The sequence below is a fragment of the Mustela nigripes genome, chromosome 10 (assembly GCF_022355385.1).
Source record: "Mustela nigripes isolate SB6536 chromosome 10, MUSNIG.SB6536, whole genome shotgun sequence".
In the NCBI taxonomy this organism is placed as follows: Eukaryota; Metazoa; Chordata; class Mammalia; order Carnivora; family Mustelidae; genus Mustela; species Mustela nigripes.
Window position 1 is genome coordinate 64,369,101 of NC_081566.1, and position 17,058 is coordinate 64,386,158.

Consider the following 17,058-nt stretch of genomic DNA (forward strand, 5'->3'; position numbering starts at 1 on the left):
CATTTTACAGATGAAGGAGAAAAGTCCCCCAGGACGTTAGGTAATCTGCCCGCTGTTGCTCAGCGGGGAGGCTGCCAAGTCTGGACACAACCCAGAGACTTGTTTCCTTTCTGTCCTGCTCTAAGTCCTGTCGCCCCCGCCTTCCTGCTCTGGAGGGGAGCGGGGTCCCCAGACTCCCGAGCTCCTCTTATACTCAGAGAAGCCGGGCGACTTGCGGGGGACACACAGCGGCAGATAGCAAGGGCAACACTAGGTATTCCTTTGCCTCCCCCAGCCCAACCAGCGGCCACCAGTCCCCTCACGTGCACAGGTGGGCCACGATTGGCAGATGTGACCTGGGGCTCAGGCTGCGGCCTCCGGACAAGAAGCCTCTGGCAGCACAGCATCACCAGGGGCCGCAGAGGTGACTACGCCTCCCTCCGTTTCATTAACTGGAAAATAAACTGAAGCCACAAAGGCCTGTGGCGGGCAGGGCAACGGGCCAGCTGCCGCAGGGCTGGGGTTGCGGGGGGCGGGGGGGGAGGGCAGGAGATGTCTCCTGGGGCCTAGGGACTTCCCAATTCCCATCTGCCCAGCCCCTCATCGCCCCCCCCAACCTGTGTCCCCTTCCCAGGCTGCTCCCCCCCTCCTGGCCTACACCCCCTCCTGGGTCTGCTGCCCACCCACCACCCCTTCCAAGGCCTGCTGTCCCCTCCCCGGGTGGAGGGGAGTGGGAGAAACCCCCCTCGCAGCGCCCCAGCAGCCCTGTGGGCACAATGGGCCGTCAGATGGTGGGGAGGGGCTGCGACGGCCCACGGAACAGAGGGACATTGAGAGAAGGGCTCTGGGGAAGGCCGGGGGGAAACGGGAATCCCGGAGAGAGGAAAGACTCGCGGCCTCCGGCCCAGGCCGTCGTCCCTTCGCCACGGGCCCCCCCGGCCCTCGGTGCCCCCCCCCCCGCTTCCTTTTCTGCGAGGATCCCCCAGCGCCGGGACTCCCCCCACGCCACCCCTTCCCAACCTTGCCCGCCTTCCCTCCTGTGCTCACCCCTTCTTCGCAACGCTGACCTCCGTGTCCCCCAGTAGCCTGTGCTGATTGGCCAGGGCGGCCATAGCCGAGTTCCCCAGACCAGTGGCCCTAGCGTTTCTCACAGTCCCAGAGTCTGTAAGTCCCAGAGCCAAGCACCAGCAAGACGGGCTTCTTCTGAGGCCGCACTCCTCGGCTGGCCAATAGCCTTCTCCTCCCAGCCTGGGTCCTGACGTCCTCCAGCCTGGGTCCTGACGTCTCCCAGCCTGGGTCCTGACGTCCTCCAGCCTGGGTCCTGACGTCCTCCAGCCTGGGTCCTGACGTCCTCTTAGAAACCACCAGTCCTATCGATTCAGACCCACCCGAATGATGGGACCTTAACTTAATTACGTCTTTAAGGGCCTATTTCCATACACAGTCAGACTCTGAGGTACTGGGGTTGGGACTCCCATGTATGAATTTGGGGGACCTGGTCCAGCCCATAACACCTTCCCCAGGAGACCATTCTGTCCCGCATCCTGCAGGTAACAGGGCTGCCCTAGACCGGACACTGTGACCTCTCCAAACTCGGCTGCACAAGCACATTAACATCTCCCTCATGCTCCGTGCCCCCATACTCAGGACCTCTCAAGTCGCCGTCACACAGACCCCAGTCCCCTAGCAAATGTCACCTGCACACAGGATGTCACCCTCTTGGTCCACTAACCCCTTCTGGCCTCCGGCTTCTTTCTCTGTGGCTGGGGGGCCATCTGTTGCACGCTTCTGGCTCAGCACCTTCATCCCCCTGCCCCTCCCTCGCCCAGCCCTTATGGGGGATGATGAATTAGCTTCTGCTGTACCTCCCCAGCTTCTGCAAGCCCTCACAACTGCAAGGGTTCGAATTCCTCCTTTCTTATGCAAAAGGAGCATGCATGGTTTTCCCACTTTGCTCACTTACCTGTGTACCTAGGAGGTGTCCTGTCACAGCAGTCAGGAGGCTCCTCCTCTTGCTTCAGCAGCTGTGTGGTGGGTCATGACTTGACGACATGACGACTTGACGTGGCTACAACAAGGTTTATTTGGCCCCTCCCCCGAGAGGAGCCCTGGGCTGCCCCCACACCTAGGCAAGAGGAGGCAGAGGGCAGGCAGCCAGGACGGACAGCTGGCAGGAGCTGCGGTCTCCGGCCCCGGGAGGGTTTCCACCCGCTGGGAGCTGGGAGCGGCTCTGCTCCGAGAAGGCTTCTGCCCGGAGGGACCCACAGGAGCCCACACTAGACATGTGAGGCTGCTCTGCTGGTTCAAGGCCTCTCCCAGGAGGGACTCCCCGAGAGAGGGGCTGTAATTACCCACCCCCCGTGATCCGTTCTTCCCGGCTCTGTATTCGTTATCTGTGGCTGTGTGACAGAGTGCCCGACGCAGAGTTCCACGGCCCAGGCTCACCCGCTCACAGCGTGCGGGTCAGAAGCCTGGGCAGAAAGGAAGGCAGGACGCCGCTGGCTATGGTCGTGGGGGTGGGCGGTCAGCCAGCAGCAGTGGGGCTCCGGAGCCCGGGCTGGGGGTCTGTGGGGCTGCGGCGTGCAGGCTGGGCCTCTCCGCTCCGTGCCGTGGTGGCTGAGGCCCTCGCTCCCGGAAGCAGCTCTCCAGAACATTCCCAGCAGGCGTGTTGGCTTCGAGGCCACCCCGAGATTCCATGCTCCCTTAGTCTCTCCTTCTTCGAAGGCTCCGGCCCCCCTCCTGGTGCCTTCATCTGAGTGAGGGTCTCAAAACCAGCCACCTTGGGACCTTAATTACATCTGGAAAATCCTCTTACCGAGTTTGCATCTGACCTGCCCTCGCGACTGCCTAACTGACTCTTACCCAGTTCAGCACCTGCTGAGCCTCTTCTCTGGACCCTGGCCAGGCCCCCTGGTCCCCAGAATAAGTGTGTCAGAGTGCCACTACCTGGCCAGCCCTCTCCCACTGATCCCTGTGGGATCAGGTCTGGCAGGCCGTCTCCCCGCCACGAGCCCTCTAGGCCCCCATCCCACCTCCTCGTCAGGTCCTGGCAGGGACTCGGGACCCACTGGCATTCTCACTGCTCCCCCGCCCCGACCCCACCACCGTATCCCAGCTCCCGTGGCTGTGCTGCCCGGAACGTCTTCTCAGTCCTTCCCCCGAGTCTGCCCTCTTCCCCACGTGCGTTTGCATTTAGCAGGTATATTTTGAGAGACTTCTGCGTGCACTGGAGCGCAGAGAGAGACAGTGCTTTCCGGGACCTCAGAAGTTTGCAGAGCAGAGGGAGAGCCGGGCAGGCAATCGCAATGCGCACGGGAAGTGTGGCGCCAGAGGTAGAGGTCAGCATAGGGCACAGTGAGGCAACGGAGGACGAGCAGGAAACTCGGCCCGGGGCTGAGGGAAGACGTCCTCGAGGAGGTGGTTCTTGACCCCCATCTCGTAGGTGGACCAGAGTGAGATGGGGGGGTGGGGGGAGTACGTGCCGTGCGTCCCCTGCAGAGGAGAGCGGGTGCACACCCAGACGTGTGAGCGCGCGGAACCCCCAGACATCGGCACCGCCAGAATGCAGGCTGGTCCGAGCAGACCCTCGGCAGGACTGAGAGGCCACAGGCTGTCCCACCAAGGCCACTGGTGGTGTTTGAAGGCGAGAATCAGGGGAGAGACCTGTACCATAATGAGGACATTGATCAGCAGACTGGCCGTGATGGTGAGAGGTCCGACTGCAGATCTGAAAAGTTAGGAGTAGATCCCAATGTTTCTAGCTCCACGTGAGGCCTGTCTCCTCCAGGAAGCCTTCCAGGAGTGCTCATCCTGGCCTTTCCCTTCCCAGAACAGTGGTTGTGTCTATGAGCAAGAGATGAAGCAGAAGTAACAGGAATGTAAAAGATGCCGCATTCATCCGTACCGACAACAGCCCGTCAAGCAGGCGGGAGAGGTCCTTACGCCATTCTGCAGGTGAGGAGCCCGAGTGTTCAGAAGAGGCGGCGATGGCCCTGAGCCCAGCGGTGTGTTATCACGGCCACAGTAAGCGCCTCTCGGCTCGCCTGTGTCCAACGCCTTTCCTGACTCTCCAACCCGTTGAATACGTGTGTATGTGTCGTCTGCTTACTTGCGCACGGTGCGGGCTCAGGGCTGCACTCTGGAAATGTGGGCTCCTGAAGATGCGGACCTTGAGGGATTCTGTAACGTGCCTTCTCCGATTCCAGAGACTGAAAGGATGGGGCACTCGCTCCTCCCCTCTCCCGGTACCTAGCTCGAGGCAAGGGGAAAAGCAGACATTCGACACCCACGCGTGCAACATACCTGACTGTTGAGGAGCTGGAGAAGACCAGGCCTTGTGTGGAGACCCCGGGAGGGAGGGGAGCCGCGATCCAGGCCGGGCCCGGGGAGACCGGCTTGTGGGACACGGAGCCACCGACCAGCGGCGCCCCAGCCCAGGCAGACCTGGCAGCCAAGTGGAGTCTAAGTAGCACTTTCCTGCAAAGTGCCCTGCAGGGAGATGTAATGTGTCTCTATTTAAAATTAATTTTTCAGAATTGGAAGCCCCACTCTGAAAGGCAGTGCTCCCTTGCTGGCATCCGGCAGGATTGGAAAGCCATAACTTTGGAGAGAAACACAATAAACCAGAAATTTCCTCCCAGGTGAGCAAGAAACCGCCTCTCTCCTCCTGAAGAGAGCATTTTCCAGAACTTTGCTCATCAAGTAGCTGGTTTCCCCATTGTTTCTTCTATTTGTAAGTGAACGACATTCCAGCCCAGGGCTGCTCTCTGCTCTGATGGATGGATCGGGGCTCTGCAGTGCGCATATAGGGGAGAACACAGAAGTCATTTCTCCTTCCCTTTGGCTCCGGGAGGTTCCTGCATTTACATGTGAATGGAGCGGAGTCTGATGCTGGGAAGATCTGCCGCCCTGGCTGCCAACAGGGAAACACCCCTGCGGGGCTCATGTCAGCAAGTGCTTCCGAGGGTGGAGGGTCCGAGCCGGGGTCACAGTCATTCATTCATTCAACCAATATTTAGGGAGCGCCTACTGTGTGCTCAGTGTTGTACCAGGCGTTAGAGAAACAGCAGGGACAGACACAGACAAGAAGAACCTACCTTTATGGAGGGGAAATAAGCAATATTATGAGCAAATCAATACTTGGCGCATTAGGTAAGGATACGTCCTACAGAGAGAAAGTGGAAAAGGGGAGCAGGACATGTGTGTGTCTGGGGGGCGGGGGGATTTGCCGGGGGAAGATGCGCCCCTGAGGAGGTGAGGCTTAATACCGACCTGAAGGAGGGGAGGGCGTCCGACGTGCGGAGACCCGGGGACAGCGCCCTACAGAGGGCCCAGCACGTGCAGAGGCTGGGAGGTGGGAACGCGTCCAAAGCGTTTGAACAGCAAGGAGGAGAGTGTAGGAGGCGGAGGGCAGGCCCCGCGGCCTCGGGAATCACTGCGAAGGCTCCGAGCTTTCAGTACCGACACGATGTGTTACCAGCGGAGGGTTTTGAGCTGAGGAATGATAATGATGCGGCCTGACAGTTGGAACAGGAGCATTTGGCTGCCGTGGGGAACAGGCAGCCCCGGGAGGCTAGGGGGAGGCCGCCGCGCGAGCTGGGGAGACGCAGACCCCAGACTTGTTCTGAAGGCGGGACAGCTGGGTGCGGTTGCCGGGTTGGGTGTGAGGGTGACAGGGGCCGCCGAACCAGGCCCGGCTGCGGCTGGAGGCGCGGTCACGGACAGAGGCAGAAGGAGCAGGCCTGGGTGCGCCCGGGGAGGGGCCGCAGAGAAGGTCAGGAGCTTGGGCTCGGACAGGACGCTCCGCTTGCGGTGCGTGCCGGACACCAAGGGGAGCGCCCTAAGGATTTGGAGGATGGAATCTGGAATTCAGGAGAGACTATTCTGAGCAGGAGATGTAACTTGGGGAGTCGTTAGCATATGGATGGTATTTAAAGCCACGAGACTGGATGAGGTCACCCGAGACGCGCGGGAGTGTAGGTCAGCGGAGACAGGAGGACCGCAGCTGGGGCACGGCGGGGTTTGGAGGGCGGGGGACCCGCAGAGGAGGCTGAAGGGCAGTGGAGAGAGACCCGGGGAGGCGGCGTCCCGGGCGCCAAGGGGAGAGAGTCTGGGCGGTGGGGGGAGAGGGGGTCCGCATGTCCAAGGCTGCACGAGGGGAGAACCACACCAGGAGGTCACAGGTGACCTTGGCGGAGAGATGGGGACAGAGGCCAGAAGTGGGGCGAGCGGCCTGAGAATGTGGGTGAGGACTGACATTAAAATCAGCGACACACGGGGCGCCTGGGGGACTCTGTCGTTAAGCGTCTGCCTTCGGCTCAGGTCATGATCCCAGGGTCCTGGGATGGAGCCCCGCATCGGGCTCTCTGCTCAGCGGGTAAAGTGCGTCTCCCTCTCCCACTCTCCCTGCTTGTGTTCTCTCTCTTGCTGTCTCTCTCTCTCTGTCAAATAACTAAATTAAGAAAAAAAAAATCTTTAAAAACTAAATAAATTTTAAAAAAGCAGGGATGCAGAAGCTATGCTGCAAAGACGGACAGCCGAGGCGAAGCGCGTCCTCCTCTCTCGCGGGTTGGACAAATACAGCCAGATGGTGCGGCCTGTCTTTAAGTTGCTGTAAATCCTGGAGGGGCGACAGACACCCAAGCAGAAGTACGAACATAGAGATGAGGACCGGGTGCCACAGCCCCTCAGTGAGACGATTTAAACACGCTAACCTAACTCGGGGCGAAAAACACTTAGAAAACGTGTCTTAAACCAGGTCTGGAAAGACCAGTGGGGAAGAAAGAAGGGAATAGTGTTCTTTCTTCCTTTCTTCCTTTCTTTCTCTCTCTCTCTCTTTCTTTCTTTTTTTTTTTTTAAGGGTGTTATTTACTTATTTGGGAGAGACTGAGAGAGAGACAGTGAACACAAGTGTGGAGGCAGCGGGAGAGGGAGAACACCCCCTCTATCCCAGGATGGAGCCCGACGCAGGGCTGGATCCCAGGATCCCCAAATCATGACCTGATCATGACCAAGACCATGACCCGACGAAGGCAGATGCTTCACCACCGGAGTCCCCCAGGCGCCCCAGGACTGGCATTTCCGATAGAAGCAAGGACATGCGTCAAGTCGTGGGAACCTGAAACACCTTCTTGTGCTTGGGAATCCCAGGGAGCTCAGCATTCCTGTTCTAGAACGGCACCGCCCAGGTGGGACCACCAGACTTGGCAGGACGTGTGACTGTGGGCCGACCACAGCAGAGCTCTGGGATCCGCTTCCTCCGACAAAAAGCGAGGTAAGCACCGGTCTCCCCAGCTCATCGTGAGGCTGAACCGATGCCCCGTGTGCACGGTGCTTGTAGGTGTGGGGCCTGAAGCAGGCGCTCCGTGAGCGTCCTTCTGGCTCCTGGCGCAGGTGACATGGCGGAGACCCGCGCGTAGTCTTCTGGCTCCTGGTGCAGCTGATGTGAGGACATCAGTGTGTACAGGGTGGGGGACACAGCCAGACGGGGGGACGTGACTTGGGTCCGGCACTGGAGCCATCGAGGAGGCTTAGGCTGAGGAACGACACGATTTGACTGGCATATCCTCAGCTTCACTGTGGCCGCCGTGGCGGGTGGCTGCAGGGGCTGCGTGCAGTCCTGGGGGCAGGATTCTGAAGACCGACAGGGTGCGCTGGCTCAGCTCCCGTCTGAGTGCCGGCAGCTCCTTGCTTGCACTCCCTCCAGTGGTCTGGGAGGAAGGGTTCACAGCACACACCTAAGGGCTGTGGTGAGGCGGGCGGTAAGTGATGGGACCCCCGCAAGATGCAGGTAGACACGGGAGTTTTGTGTCATCCAGTCACAGGAGAGGAGCACGGGGTCCATCTGTGGCCTGGCTCTCCCTGGCCTCTGGGAACCTGCATGGTGTCGTGCCCTCCTGCGTCGCTCTCCTGCCTCCAGAGCGCCTGCGTCCCCTTGTGCGGTCGTCAGACCCAGCTTCCCCTAAAGTGTCTGCCATCCCCCAGGACAGGACCATGTCCCCAAGGCTGGACAGCAGGCAAAGAATCTTCTGACGTTACACATTCCGTTACCTGCCACTCGCAGTCAGACCACCCGATGCTTCCTCCGACCCGTGACCCGCATCACTTCTTCTTGCTTTACATTTGCATTTCGCAAGACCTACATCTCCTGGCACCATGTCCCGGAGTCGTGGGCTGCGGAGTAAATGCCCGTGAGCTGGGGGCAGCAGCTGGCGAGCATGTGCGGAAGGAAGGGCTCAGGGCGGGTCCTACACCGCCGAGCGCCTGTCAGGCTGTGAAGACGTGTGAGCTGGTTTGGTCTGGAAAGGCAGGAAATCACGTCTTGTCTTTCGGAACGGAACAGAAGGCCTCGCTCAGGTGGAGGACAGGCGGGGCCAGGACACGTGGCCCGAGTTGGGCCCGGGATCATGTAAACCTCAGTCTGCTCCTTATACCCCATGGTCCCCAGGAACACGGCCGGGGAGGCAGGGAGCCTTGGCGGTCACTGACCGTTCAGGGCCCTCCTGCCAGTGATGGGTTTGGGCCTCTAAGAGCCGGCTTGAAACATTCCCCAAAGACAAGCCAATTTACATAATTTTCCTGCTCCCGCTCCCTGGGACACATTTTGTGCTGACGCGAGAGCTCCAGAAACAGATGTCTCTGGCCTCCGGGAAGGCAGAGGAAGCCCGGGTCCTGTCTGACGCGCCTCCTCTTCGTCCCGAGCCACGGGTGGTCCAGGCCTGAGCCGCACAGGACCCGTGCAGGAGCCGGCCCAGGTTGCTCCGGGCTGGCGTGGTGGCAGTCGGAGAGGACATTCAACGACCGGGGCCTGAAGGGGAGCGCGGTCATCCCAGCCCTGAGTGAGGGCATCCCGGTCCCTAGCGCTGTCCTTGGGTGGTGCAGTTACTCTGGCTCTGCTGTGTGGCAGTGCCCGAGGCCGAGAGCGGGAGTGTGACCGGACCAGGTAGACACTCAGTGTGTGCGCGGACAATGGAGGACAGGGGCTTTCCCCCTGTCCCTGCCTGCTGCCGGCTAAGGCTGGTGTCTGCGCGGGGGTCAGTGGGTACTGGGGGGGTGCTGTCACCGGAGCACACTCACGGAGCACGGTCCGCATGCATGTGTGCCTGTGCCTGTGTTCGTGGGCATGACCCTCTCCTCACTGTCCCCCATCTGCTGCTGCCACTGCTGCCGGAAACTAGGGACGGCAGCCAACCAAGCCACCGGGCACCTGCCGCGTGCCATGGACTGAGCGCAGGATGCGGATGATCCCACTGACCCCTCCAAGAAGCCATCGTTGTTAGGGTGCCCCCATTCTACAGCTTAAGAAGCGGGAGGATAAGAAAGGTGAGGAGCCCTCTCCGGGCTGCACGGCCGGTGGGTTCAGAGCCAGAGTCTGCTCCTGGGGTCAGCATCAGGGCTGTCCGTACCCCTCTCTCTCTCCCCGTCTCTGCTGAGCTGGAGCGTCACTGGAGGACCTGCTCCAGCCAGTGAAGGGGGAATGCATGTGTCACTCCGGCCGGCAGCTCTGGGAGCTGGGATGCACTTGGGGCAGGCAGCGTCCAGGTGAAGCTGCACCATCAGCCTGCGTCCCCCGGGGTAGGGCCATGCCTCGGCCGACCTGCAGTCAGCCTTTGTGGGGCTGTCTTCCCAGCCGCACAGCTCAGCCTGCCTCAGCTGGGGGGAGCCAGCCCCCCACCCCTGCACAGTGGAGACTCAGAACCCCCGTGCTGGGCATGTTCCCCAGTTTCTTCGCTGACTAGAGCTCCCCCCGCCCGGTACTCCAGAGAGACACTGATCACACTGTGTGTCCATGCTTGTCTCTGTCATCGGACTGAGCTCCCAGGGGTGCGCGTCTGACCTCTGGCTTCCCAGCATTTAGCACAGAGCCCGAGGCACAGGAGGTGCTAAGAGCCTGTTCACCGAGCAAAGGCCTGCAGGAGAGGACCCTGGGCCCTGCAGTTACCTCACAGGACACACCTCCAGGTGACCAAGAAAGCCTGTCCACCTCTGACCTCCATTCTTGGGAGGTGACACGGCAGGGGAGGGTGAGCCATTCCAAGAACCCGGCCCCTGGGGGGTCGACCCGGCTGGCCGGCAGGGCTTGCCCCGCACTCTCCAGACGCCAGCAGTAGATCAGCAGGTTGGGGGGAGGTTGCCCCGAGAGTGATCCAGCGCCGGCATGAATGAGTAATTTACAAAGCCCATTAAGGCGGCACAGAATTACTTATTTATGGGAACTTTTTGACAGATCTGTGGCTTAATCATTTATCCCTCTGAACATTTAGCTAGGGTCATTGGTAAATAATTCACTTATTACACACTCCGGAGTGGTTTATGGCCCTGTGACTTATGCTCTCACATGAGTGCACAGCCGGGGAGCCAGACGTGAAAGCCAGGGGAGGGGGGCGCTGAGGGTCCTCACAGATCCAGGACGCACCTTCTGGATGCAGCAGGCAGGTGCTCAGGCCCCAGCAAGAAGGAACTTTGCTCTGAATCAGGTTGACATTGGGTACAGAAGGATGCCAGTCCCTGGTCTAACCTTTGCAGGGACAGTGTGCAGAGGGGAAGTAGGTGTGCAGAGACAAGTCAAAAAATGGTAGGTCTTAGCTCCAAAGTGGAGACAGAGCCCAGCTTCAGGCGCTTTCCACTCACCCCGCCAGACATTCAAGACCCTCCCATGCTGCCTGGTCTTGGTCAGCACAGCCGCTGGGCCCCAAGGAGGCATGACTTGCCCCTCCTTCATGCATTTGCTCACGGGCTCCTGCCTGCAAGGTCCTACCTTCTGCTTGCATTGCCCATCTGTACTCTTCTAACTGCTACTTTGTACTCAGTTTTCAACTCAAAGCCCATCTCCTGCAGGAAGCCCTCCCAGAGTACCTGAGCCCTGTTTGCCTCCTTGAAAACCTACCAAGCGGCCGGCACACACTGAATACGTTATACGTGCTGCTGATTAGTCTGTGTCCCCCGCTCGACGAGGTGTCTCCTGGGGGCCAGGACCCAGCCTAACTGAACGTGGCCCCCACTGTAGCTCGCTCCGAGCCTACCCCCCAGAGAGCTAAAGTGTGGGCCATTGATGCCAAAAACCAAAATGAGGATGCGAACGGAGGTGGTCGTGATGTTGACGCCCTCGGGTCCCCCACGGCTGTCCTTCCAACTGCGTGCCTTGCCTAGCCCCCAGAGACAGCGGAAGCATGTGGCTGCGTCTGTGAGCTGCTTTGGGCTTCTGAGCGGCTCCGTAAGTGGACACGGCGGCTCACACGGGGATGGAGACGTGTGTCTGGGCAGATTCACTGAAAGGGAAGCAAGTGGAGGGTCCGAGAGCTTGAGTCGAGCCGTCAGCTCTTACTGAAGCTCCTTCTGCAGCCACACCTACCCCAGCTGGAGCCTTCCGGGGAGACGCTGGGATTCCCAGGGTGGGTCCCCCTGTCCCAGCCTTGAGGGGTAGGTCTGCTTTCTGTGCTTGAGGCTGTCTTCAGCTCTCCTCCTTCTTCGTGTCAGTCCCGGTTCCTGCCCAGACGGGCAGCGAAGAAGGCTTGCGTGCAGCAGTCCCTCCTCGGTACGGACCTCCAGCGGGAAGAGAAGCGAGAACACGTGCCCCCTCCCACTTTCTGCCTGTTGGCTTTTGCCCACCGCAGGTGCTGCCTGGAGCCCAGTCTAGGGCCATCTTGCTGGGATGTTCGGGAAGAAGGCCTGGGGTGTCGAGGGGCTCACCTTCCCGGGGAAGGAGCCCCCTGCCCAGGTGGGGGAGGGGAGCACGGACAGACGCACCAGCATTCCTAAACATGGGGCTCCCTTTCTTCCCCGAAACCACTCTGGGCCTCAAGGAACTTGAATTTTAAACAGGCCTCTGGCCCAGGAGTGGACAGGCACGTGCCCTGTTATTAGACTCCCTTTTAGGCAATTCCCACCACCTCCCTCTCAGAACGCACTCTTGTTAGCTTCTGCTACAGACCGAGCTGCACCCCTAAAATCCATATGCTGGAACCCTAACCCCCAACGTCGCTGTGTTTGGAGACAGGGCCTTTGAGGAAGTACTTTAGGTTGAATGATTCATAAGGGTGAGGTCCTCATTGGACAGGACTGGTGTCCTTTTAAGAAAGGAGGAGACAGCAGAGCTCCCCCTCCCGCCCCTATCACCCCTGCACCGTACAGGTGAGGACCCGCAAGGAGGGAGCTCTCACCAGCCGTCCACCCCAACGGGCACCTTGACCGTGGACTTGCGTGCCCAGAACCGCCAACAGCCGCCCGGTCCGTGCCCTGTTGTGTGTCCGCCGCCGCCGCCTGGATTCTCCCAGGGTCCTCCCACAGACGCGCCGGTGAGATGGCCGGCCCAAAGTCCCCCTCAGGGTGAGGCCCTGAACTAGGACTGGGTCCCACCGCCCCCGTCCTGGAGCCCAGACCCTGCCCCAGCAGTCACCCTGGTGACCCACCCTCCTGAGTTCCGGTCACATCTGCCCCACACTCCCTGCCGCCCGTCCCTCCTTCCCAAAGCCGCGGCCTTGGTGGTGGCCTCAGAGGCTCTCGGGGGACTCCGTGGTGCAGCTCTGCCACCTGCCGGCTGGAGCGGCCAGACGAACCCACCGCCAAGGGCCTTGTTTCCCTCCTGCTTTTTGTTTCTGTTGGGGAAGAACGCTTGGCACTAAGCACTCCGTACAATACAGTTAACTGTAGGTCCCGTGTTGTACGGCAGACGTCCCGAGCTCACTCAGCTTCGTCACTGGAATTCACGGCTCTCGGACTCCTGCATCTCACCCCCTCCCCCTCCTAACTCCGTGGCTGTCCCTGCCCCCTGCAGGCACGCAGCGGGTAGGACGGGTCCTTGGCCACAAAGGATAGAGGCAGACACGGAAACGCGTCCCCGGGTCTGAGGGGAAAACTGACAGCACGTGGGGAAAGGTGACGGATCCCAAGTTATGCAGAACTCCACCGGGAGCCCTGGAGTCCTCCCCCTGCGTCCCGGGAAGGCGAGGGGGGCAGGTGCGTCTGGGGAGCCTGCGGGAAGGCGCAGAGGGGCAGTGAGGACAGGCCTGTGGGCTGCTTTCTGGTGGGCGCCCCCTCCCACGGCCACCTGTGGGGGAAGCAATCCTGCCCCTATCCGACACACGAGGGAACTGAGGTCAGAGAGGTCGTCAACCCACAAGCTAGAGTGGATGGACCAGACGCAACCGCCTATCAGTGTGGGTGTCGTTCAAGGGTATCTGAGAGCTCGGACCCGCTCGGCAAACAGTGTGAGTGTTAGTGTTGGTGCTTAGAAGGGGACCCACTTTTCTCCAGGAAACCCCAGCCTGAGCCTCTTTCTGGGAGGTCACCTTGTGTGTATAAGAGGGACGCATTCCATCTGGCTGATGCTCTCCTGAGCCACCCAGACCCCAGGGAAGAGAAGCAGGAGGCTGCGAGAGCAGGCGGGCCGCGGCCGGCCGGTGGGAGGGGCCGCTGGAAAGCCGACCCGCAGGAGGGCCCGGGCTGAGCTCCGTGGCCTGGAGCCTGCCCTGACCAGGCCGTGCCCCTTCAGGGGGTCCTTCCTCTGTAAAGTGAGGAAAATGCAATCACACCCAGCGCGCGGGGCTGTTTTGAAAGTGAAGCACCACGTGAAACCTTAGCCCTGGGTCGACGCTCCGTAAGTGCTGAACCCGACGCGGTGGCACGTGAGCTGCGTCCCGCCTCACCTCCTGTGACGGCCGGACTGCTGGCTTGTGTTCCCACCAGCTCAGCGGCTGCTCGTCGCCAGAAGCCCAGACCCGATGACGGAAGGCTGTGCGGTGCCCCAGCCCCTCCCAGAAGCCGCCAGCAGGCTCGCCCCTCCAGCTTGGCCCATCCCTGCCCCATGCCCCTGAGTGCCTCAGTACCCTCGCGAGCTCCGTCTTACCCACCAGACGGACGCAGGCCCCCGGCAGCCACACGCTGTCCCCCGGGGGGAGGTAATTTGGGTTATGTTGTTTCCGGGGAAGGACGGCACCTCTCTGTGGGTCCGCCACATGTGTAGAGAGCCCTGAACCTAGAGTCAGGGGTCTGGCTGTGGTCCAGGCCGGCCCAGGCCAACCTCTTCCTTGTTTGGGTCTTAGCAATTCCGTCTAGGAGCGGAGGGCACCTCTGAGTAGGGGGGCTGGCCCCGGGGCTGGCCCCGTCATCCACCCACCTGGCTTCTGTTATTTTTATCGGGAAAGCAGATTTTCCAGGAAACCCCTCGAAGGCATCACTTTTAATTTCAGGATGCAGAACTCAGTCATTTGACCCCCTCCTGTGACAACAGAAGCCTTCAAGACAAGGAACTAGAGGCTCAGAGAGGGCCCACCAGGACCACGTGACGGGAGAGCTGCGGCTCCAACCCAGGGTGGCCCGAGTCCTGTGGCCCCGCCCTTGTGACAGCAGGCTCCGGGGCGCTCTCCCCGGACCTTGTGCGGTGCTGCACACTGCAGGCACGCCAGAAACCTGTGGGGCGGCTTGTTCCTCCGCCGATCCGTCTCCTGTTCCTGGCCTCTAACAAACTCCCCTGTTCGTACAGGACGACTGTGTCGTCGGCGTCCTTCCGAGCCCTGCCCGGTGCAGTGACACCGACCTGCAGAACGCCTGCTCCATTAGGCATGGACTCATTTCCCCGGGCTCTCGGTATCTGCACCGATAGAGAAATGGGTCTATCAACATGCAGGTCTTGCGTTCTTTAATTCTCTCTTTTTAAAAGTGATGGACTGAAGGCTGGACGGACGGAAGGCTGTATCCAAAGGGCACCCAGCAGAGACAGAAAGTGCCTTTGCTCTGCTCTGCTCTGCCCAGGAAGCAGGTGCAGCCAGGTGGGCAGTCTTTCCTGAGTGGGGACAGGGAGTCGGCTACCAGATCCAGACACTTCATGTCAGATTTCTACACCTGCTGGTGGACCCCGTTTCGCCGTCCGGGGACTCGGCCTCACTGTGCTCTGAGGCTTAGTGCAGAAGAGGCTTAGGCTTAGGCTTAGGCTCAGAGAAACCCAGGATTTCCTCCAGGATCAGCAGCAGGTGGCATCTCAGCGGGACCAGCAGGGTAGGCAGCTTGAGGGCCTCGGGGAAGCCATTTAACCCAAGTGTCGGCTTCCCCTCCTGCAAAGTGGGAATAAGAGTCCTTGTCTCTTACAGCGGTGAGGAGTAAGAGGGCGCTTTGTGCACGGTGGTGGAGGGCGTGGTGAGCTCAGAGCTCAGAGCTCAGAGCTCACTCATTCAGTAGCCGGCCGGGTCAGCATTCCTGCTGTCATCACGACCTGACGGCCAGACCACGGCGTGCTAACGTGGGGTGCTCGGAGCGCTCACTGCCCGACATCCCCCCATCCTTGCTCGGGGGAGCTCTGTAGCTGCAAAGGTCCCTGCTGAGGCTCGGGTCGCAGAGCTCCTCTGTCTCTCCTGACACAGCCTCTGCCTGCAGGTGCCCTCCCAAGCCTCCTAGAATCTTCCACTTGGCTCAAACAAGCAGCTTGTTGGGGTCCGGAGGCTGGCCTGCTGGAGTGCCCCAACATTTTGCTCTTGAACTGGTGACCCTTCGTTACTCCTGGGTGGACGACGCTTGCCCACAGCTGGTGGGTCACAGAGCCTGGGGGTGAGCTGCCAGGAAAGGCCGCCGGCGACCGCCTCCCACGCCACACTCTGGTGTGCTGGGGCCGGACGCAGCTGCTCGCTGAATAGCCAGGAACTTGGCGAGCCACTGGTTAAACTACTGATAGTTTGGAATCCACTGTGGCTGCAGTATGTGCACCCCGGAAGCTGGCAGGCGCTGCTCAGAACGTCCTCTTCTCCCGCAGTCGGTGGCCCACCAGCGCGCCCCGGAGCACACCCGTCTCCTGAGACTTGCTCACTGGTGGGGAGGCTACGGGATTCTGAGCTAGACGTGTTGGTTAACGTGTCTGCATTTTTAGAAAATTCTTTAAATTAGAGAGTAGCACGAGGCTGTTAGGAAAACTTTGAATGACTTAAGATGCGTGAACATGGGCCTTTCTCCCTTTGTGCCTCCAGCTGCAGAGGCAGCCGCTGTGCCGGCCGGTCCCTCCGGAGCTCTCCTGTGCGCAGAGAGGGGCAGCTGCCGCATATATGTCGGGCTTAGAAACAGATTGGCCTTGAAGCAAGACACCGCCTCGTCTTCTTCCCACCTCTGCTCTGACCTGGCCCCTGAGGACGGCCTTGGGCAGACACAGTAGCTTTCTGGTCACTTCCAGACATTAAAAACATGCTCTTGTCCATTTAGCTTCAACTTAAATGTCACATCCAGTTCAAAGCTCCTCTCACCCCACGTAGAGCATTGGCCTGTGGCTCAGAAGCCAGTGGTGGGCGAGGGGGAGTCTTTCTCCCTCCGCCCACGCTTCTGCGGACACAGGAAGAGGAGTAAAGTTCTTCTCACTCAGTGGTGGCTTTGCAGTTGTCTCTGGCTGAGGCTGACCGATACGCCCTTGGAAGGGGCTGTCACAGGGCGGCTGTCACTGTGCAGTTCCCTGCTGGCTGGTTTCCAGGGTCCCTCACTCCACTCCTGCCCCTCCAGGTACCGGTGCAGCCCCTTGGCTCTGGCGGGCAGCCTTCTTGGGTGGATCTTGTCAAACTGGTCGCAGTAGGGTGACTCTCCAGAGTGTCCACTGAGCTGCTAGGAAACCGGAGGAAACACGGTCACTCCCACTGAGGGGCAGAGATGGGCCTGCCCACTGCCAACCCCTCTCCTGGACCCCCCACCCGCCCTCATCCAGCCCCAGCCAGCACGGAGCAGTCACAGTCCTGGGGAGCTGGCGTGCTTAAGCTGCATGCACCCAGGCAAGCCTGCGGGGGGCCGCGTTCGGCCAGTACTCAGCAAGGGGGTGAGTAGCCAGGCTGCATGTCCTGGGGGAAGCCCCAATCTTTGTGAGTTTATCCTCTTGGGTCTTTCATTTGTTGGCTTCTAATGGCGGAAAGAGAAACATGACAGGACCCTACTCCTGTGAGTAACCTGAAAATCCCCGTCAGGAGCTGGTCTGTTCCTTTCTAGGCTGTGGTTGGGCAGGTCTGGGCTGCAGGGCAGGTGTGGCTAGAGCTGGGCAGGTATGGAGCCAGGGCGGGTGTGGCCATAGCTGGGCAGGTGTAGACTGCAGGACAGGTATAGCTACAGCTGGGCAGGTGTAGA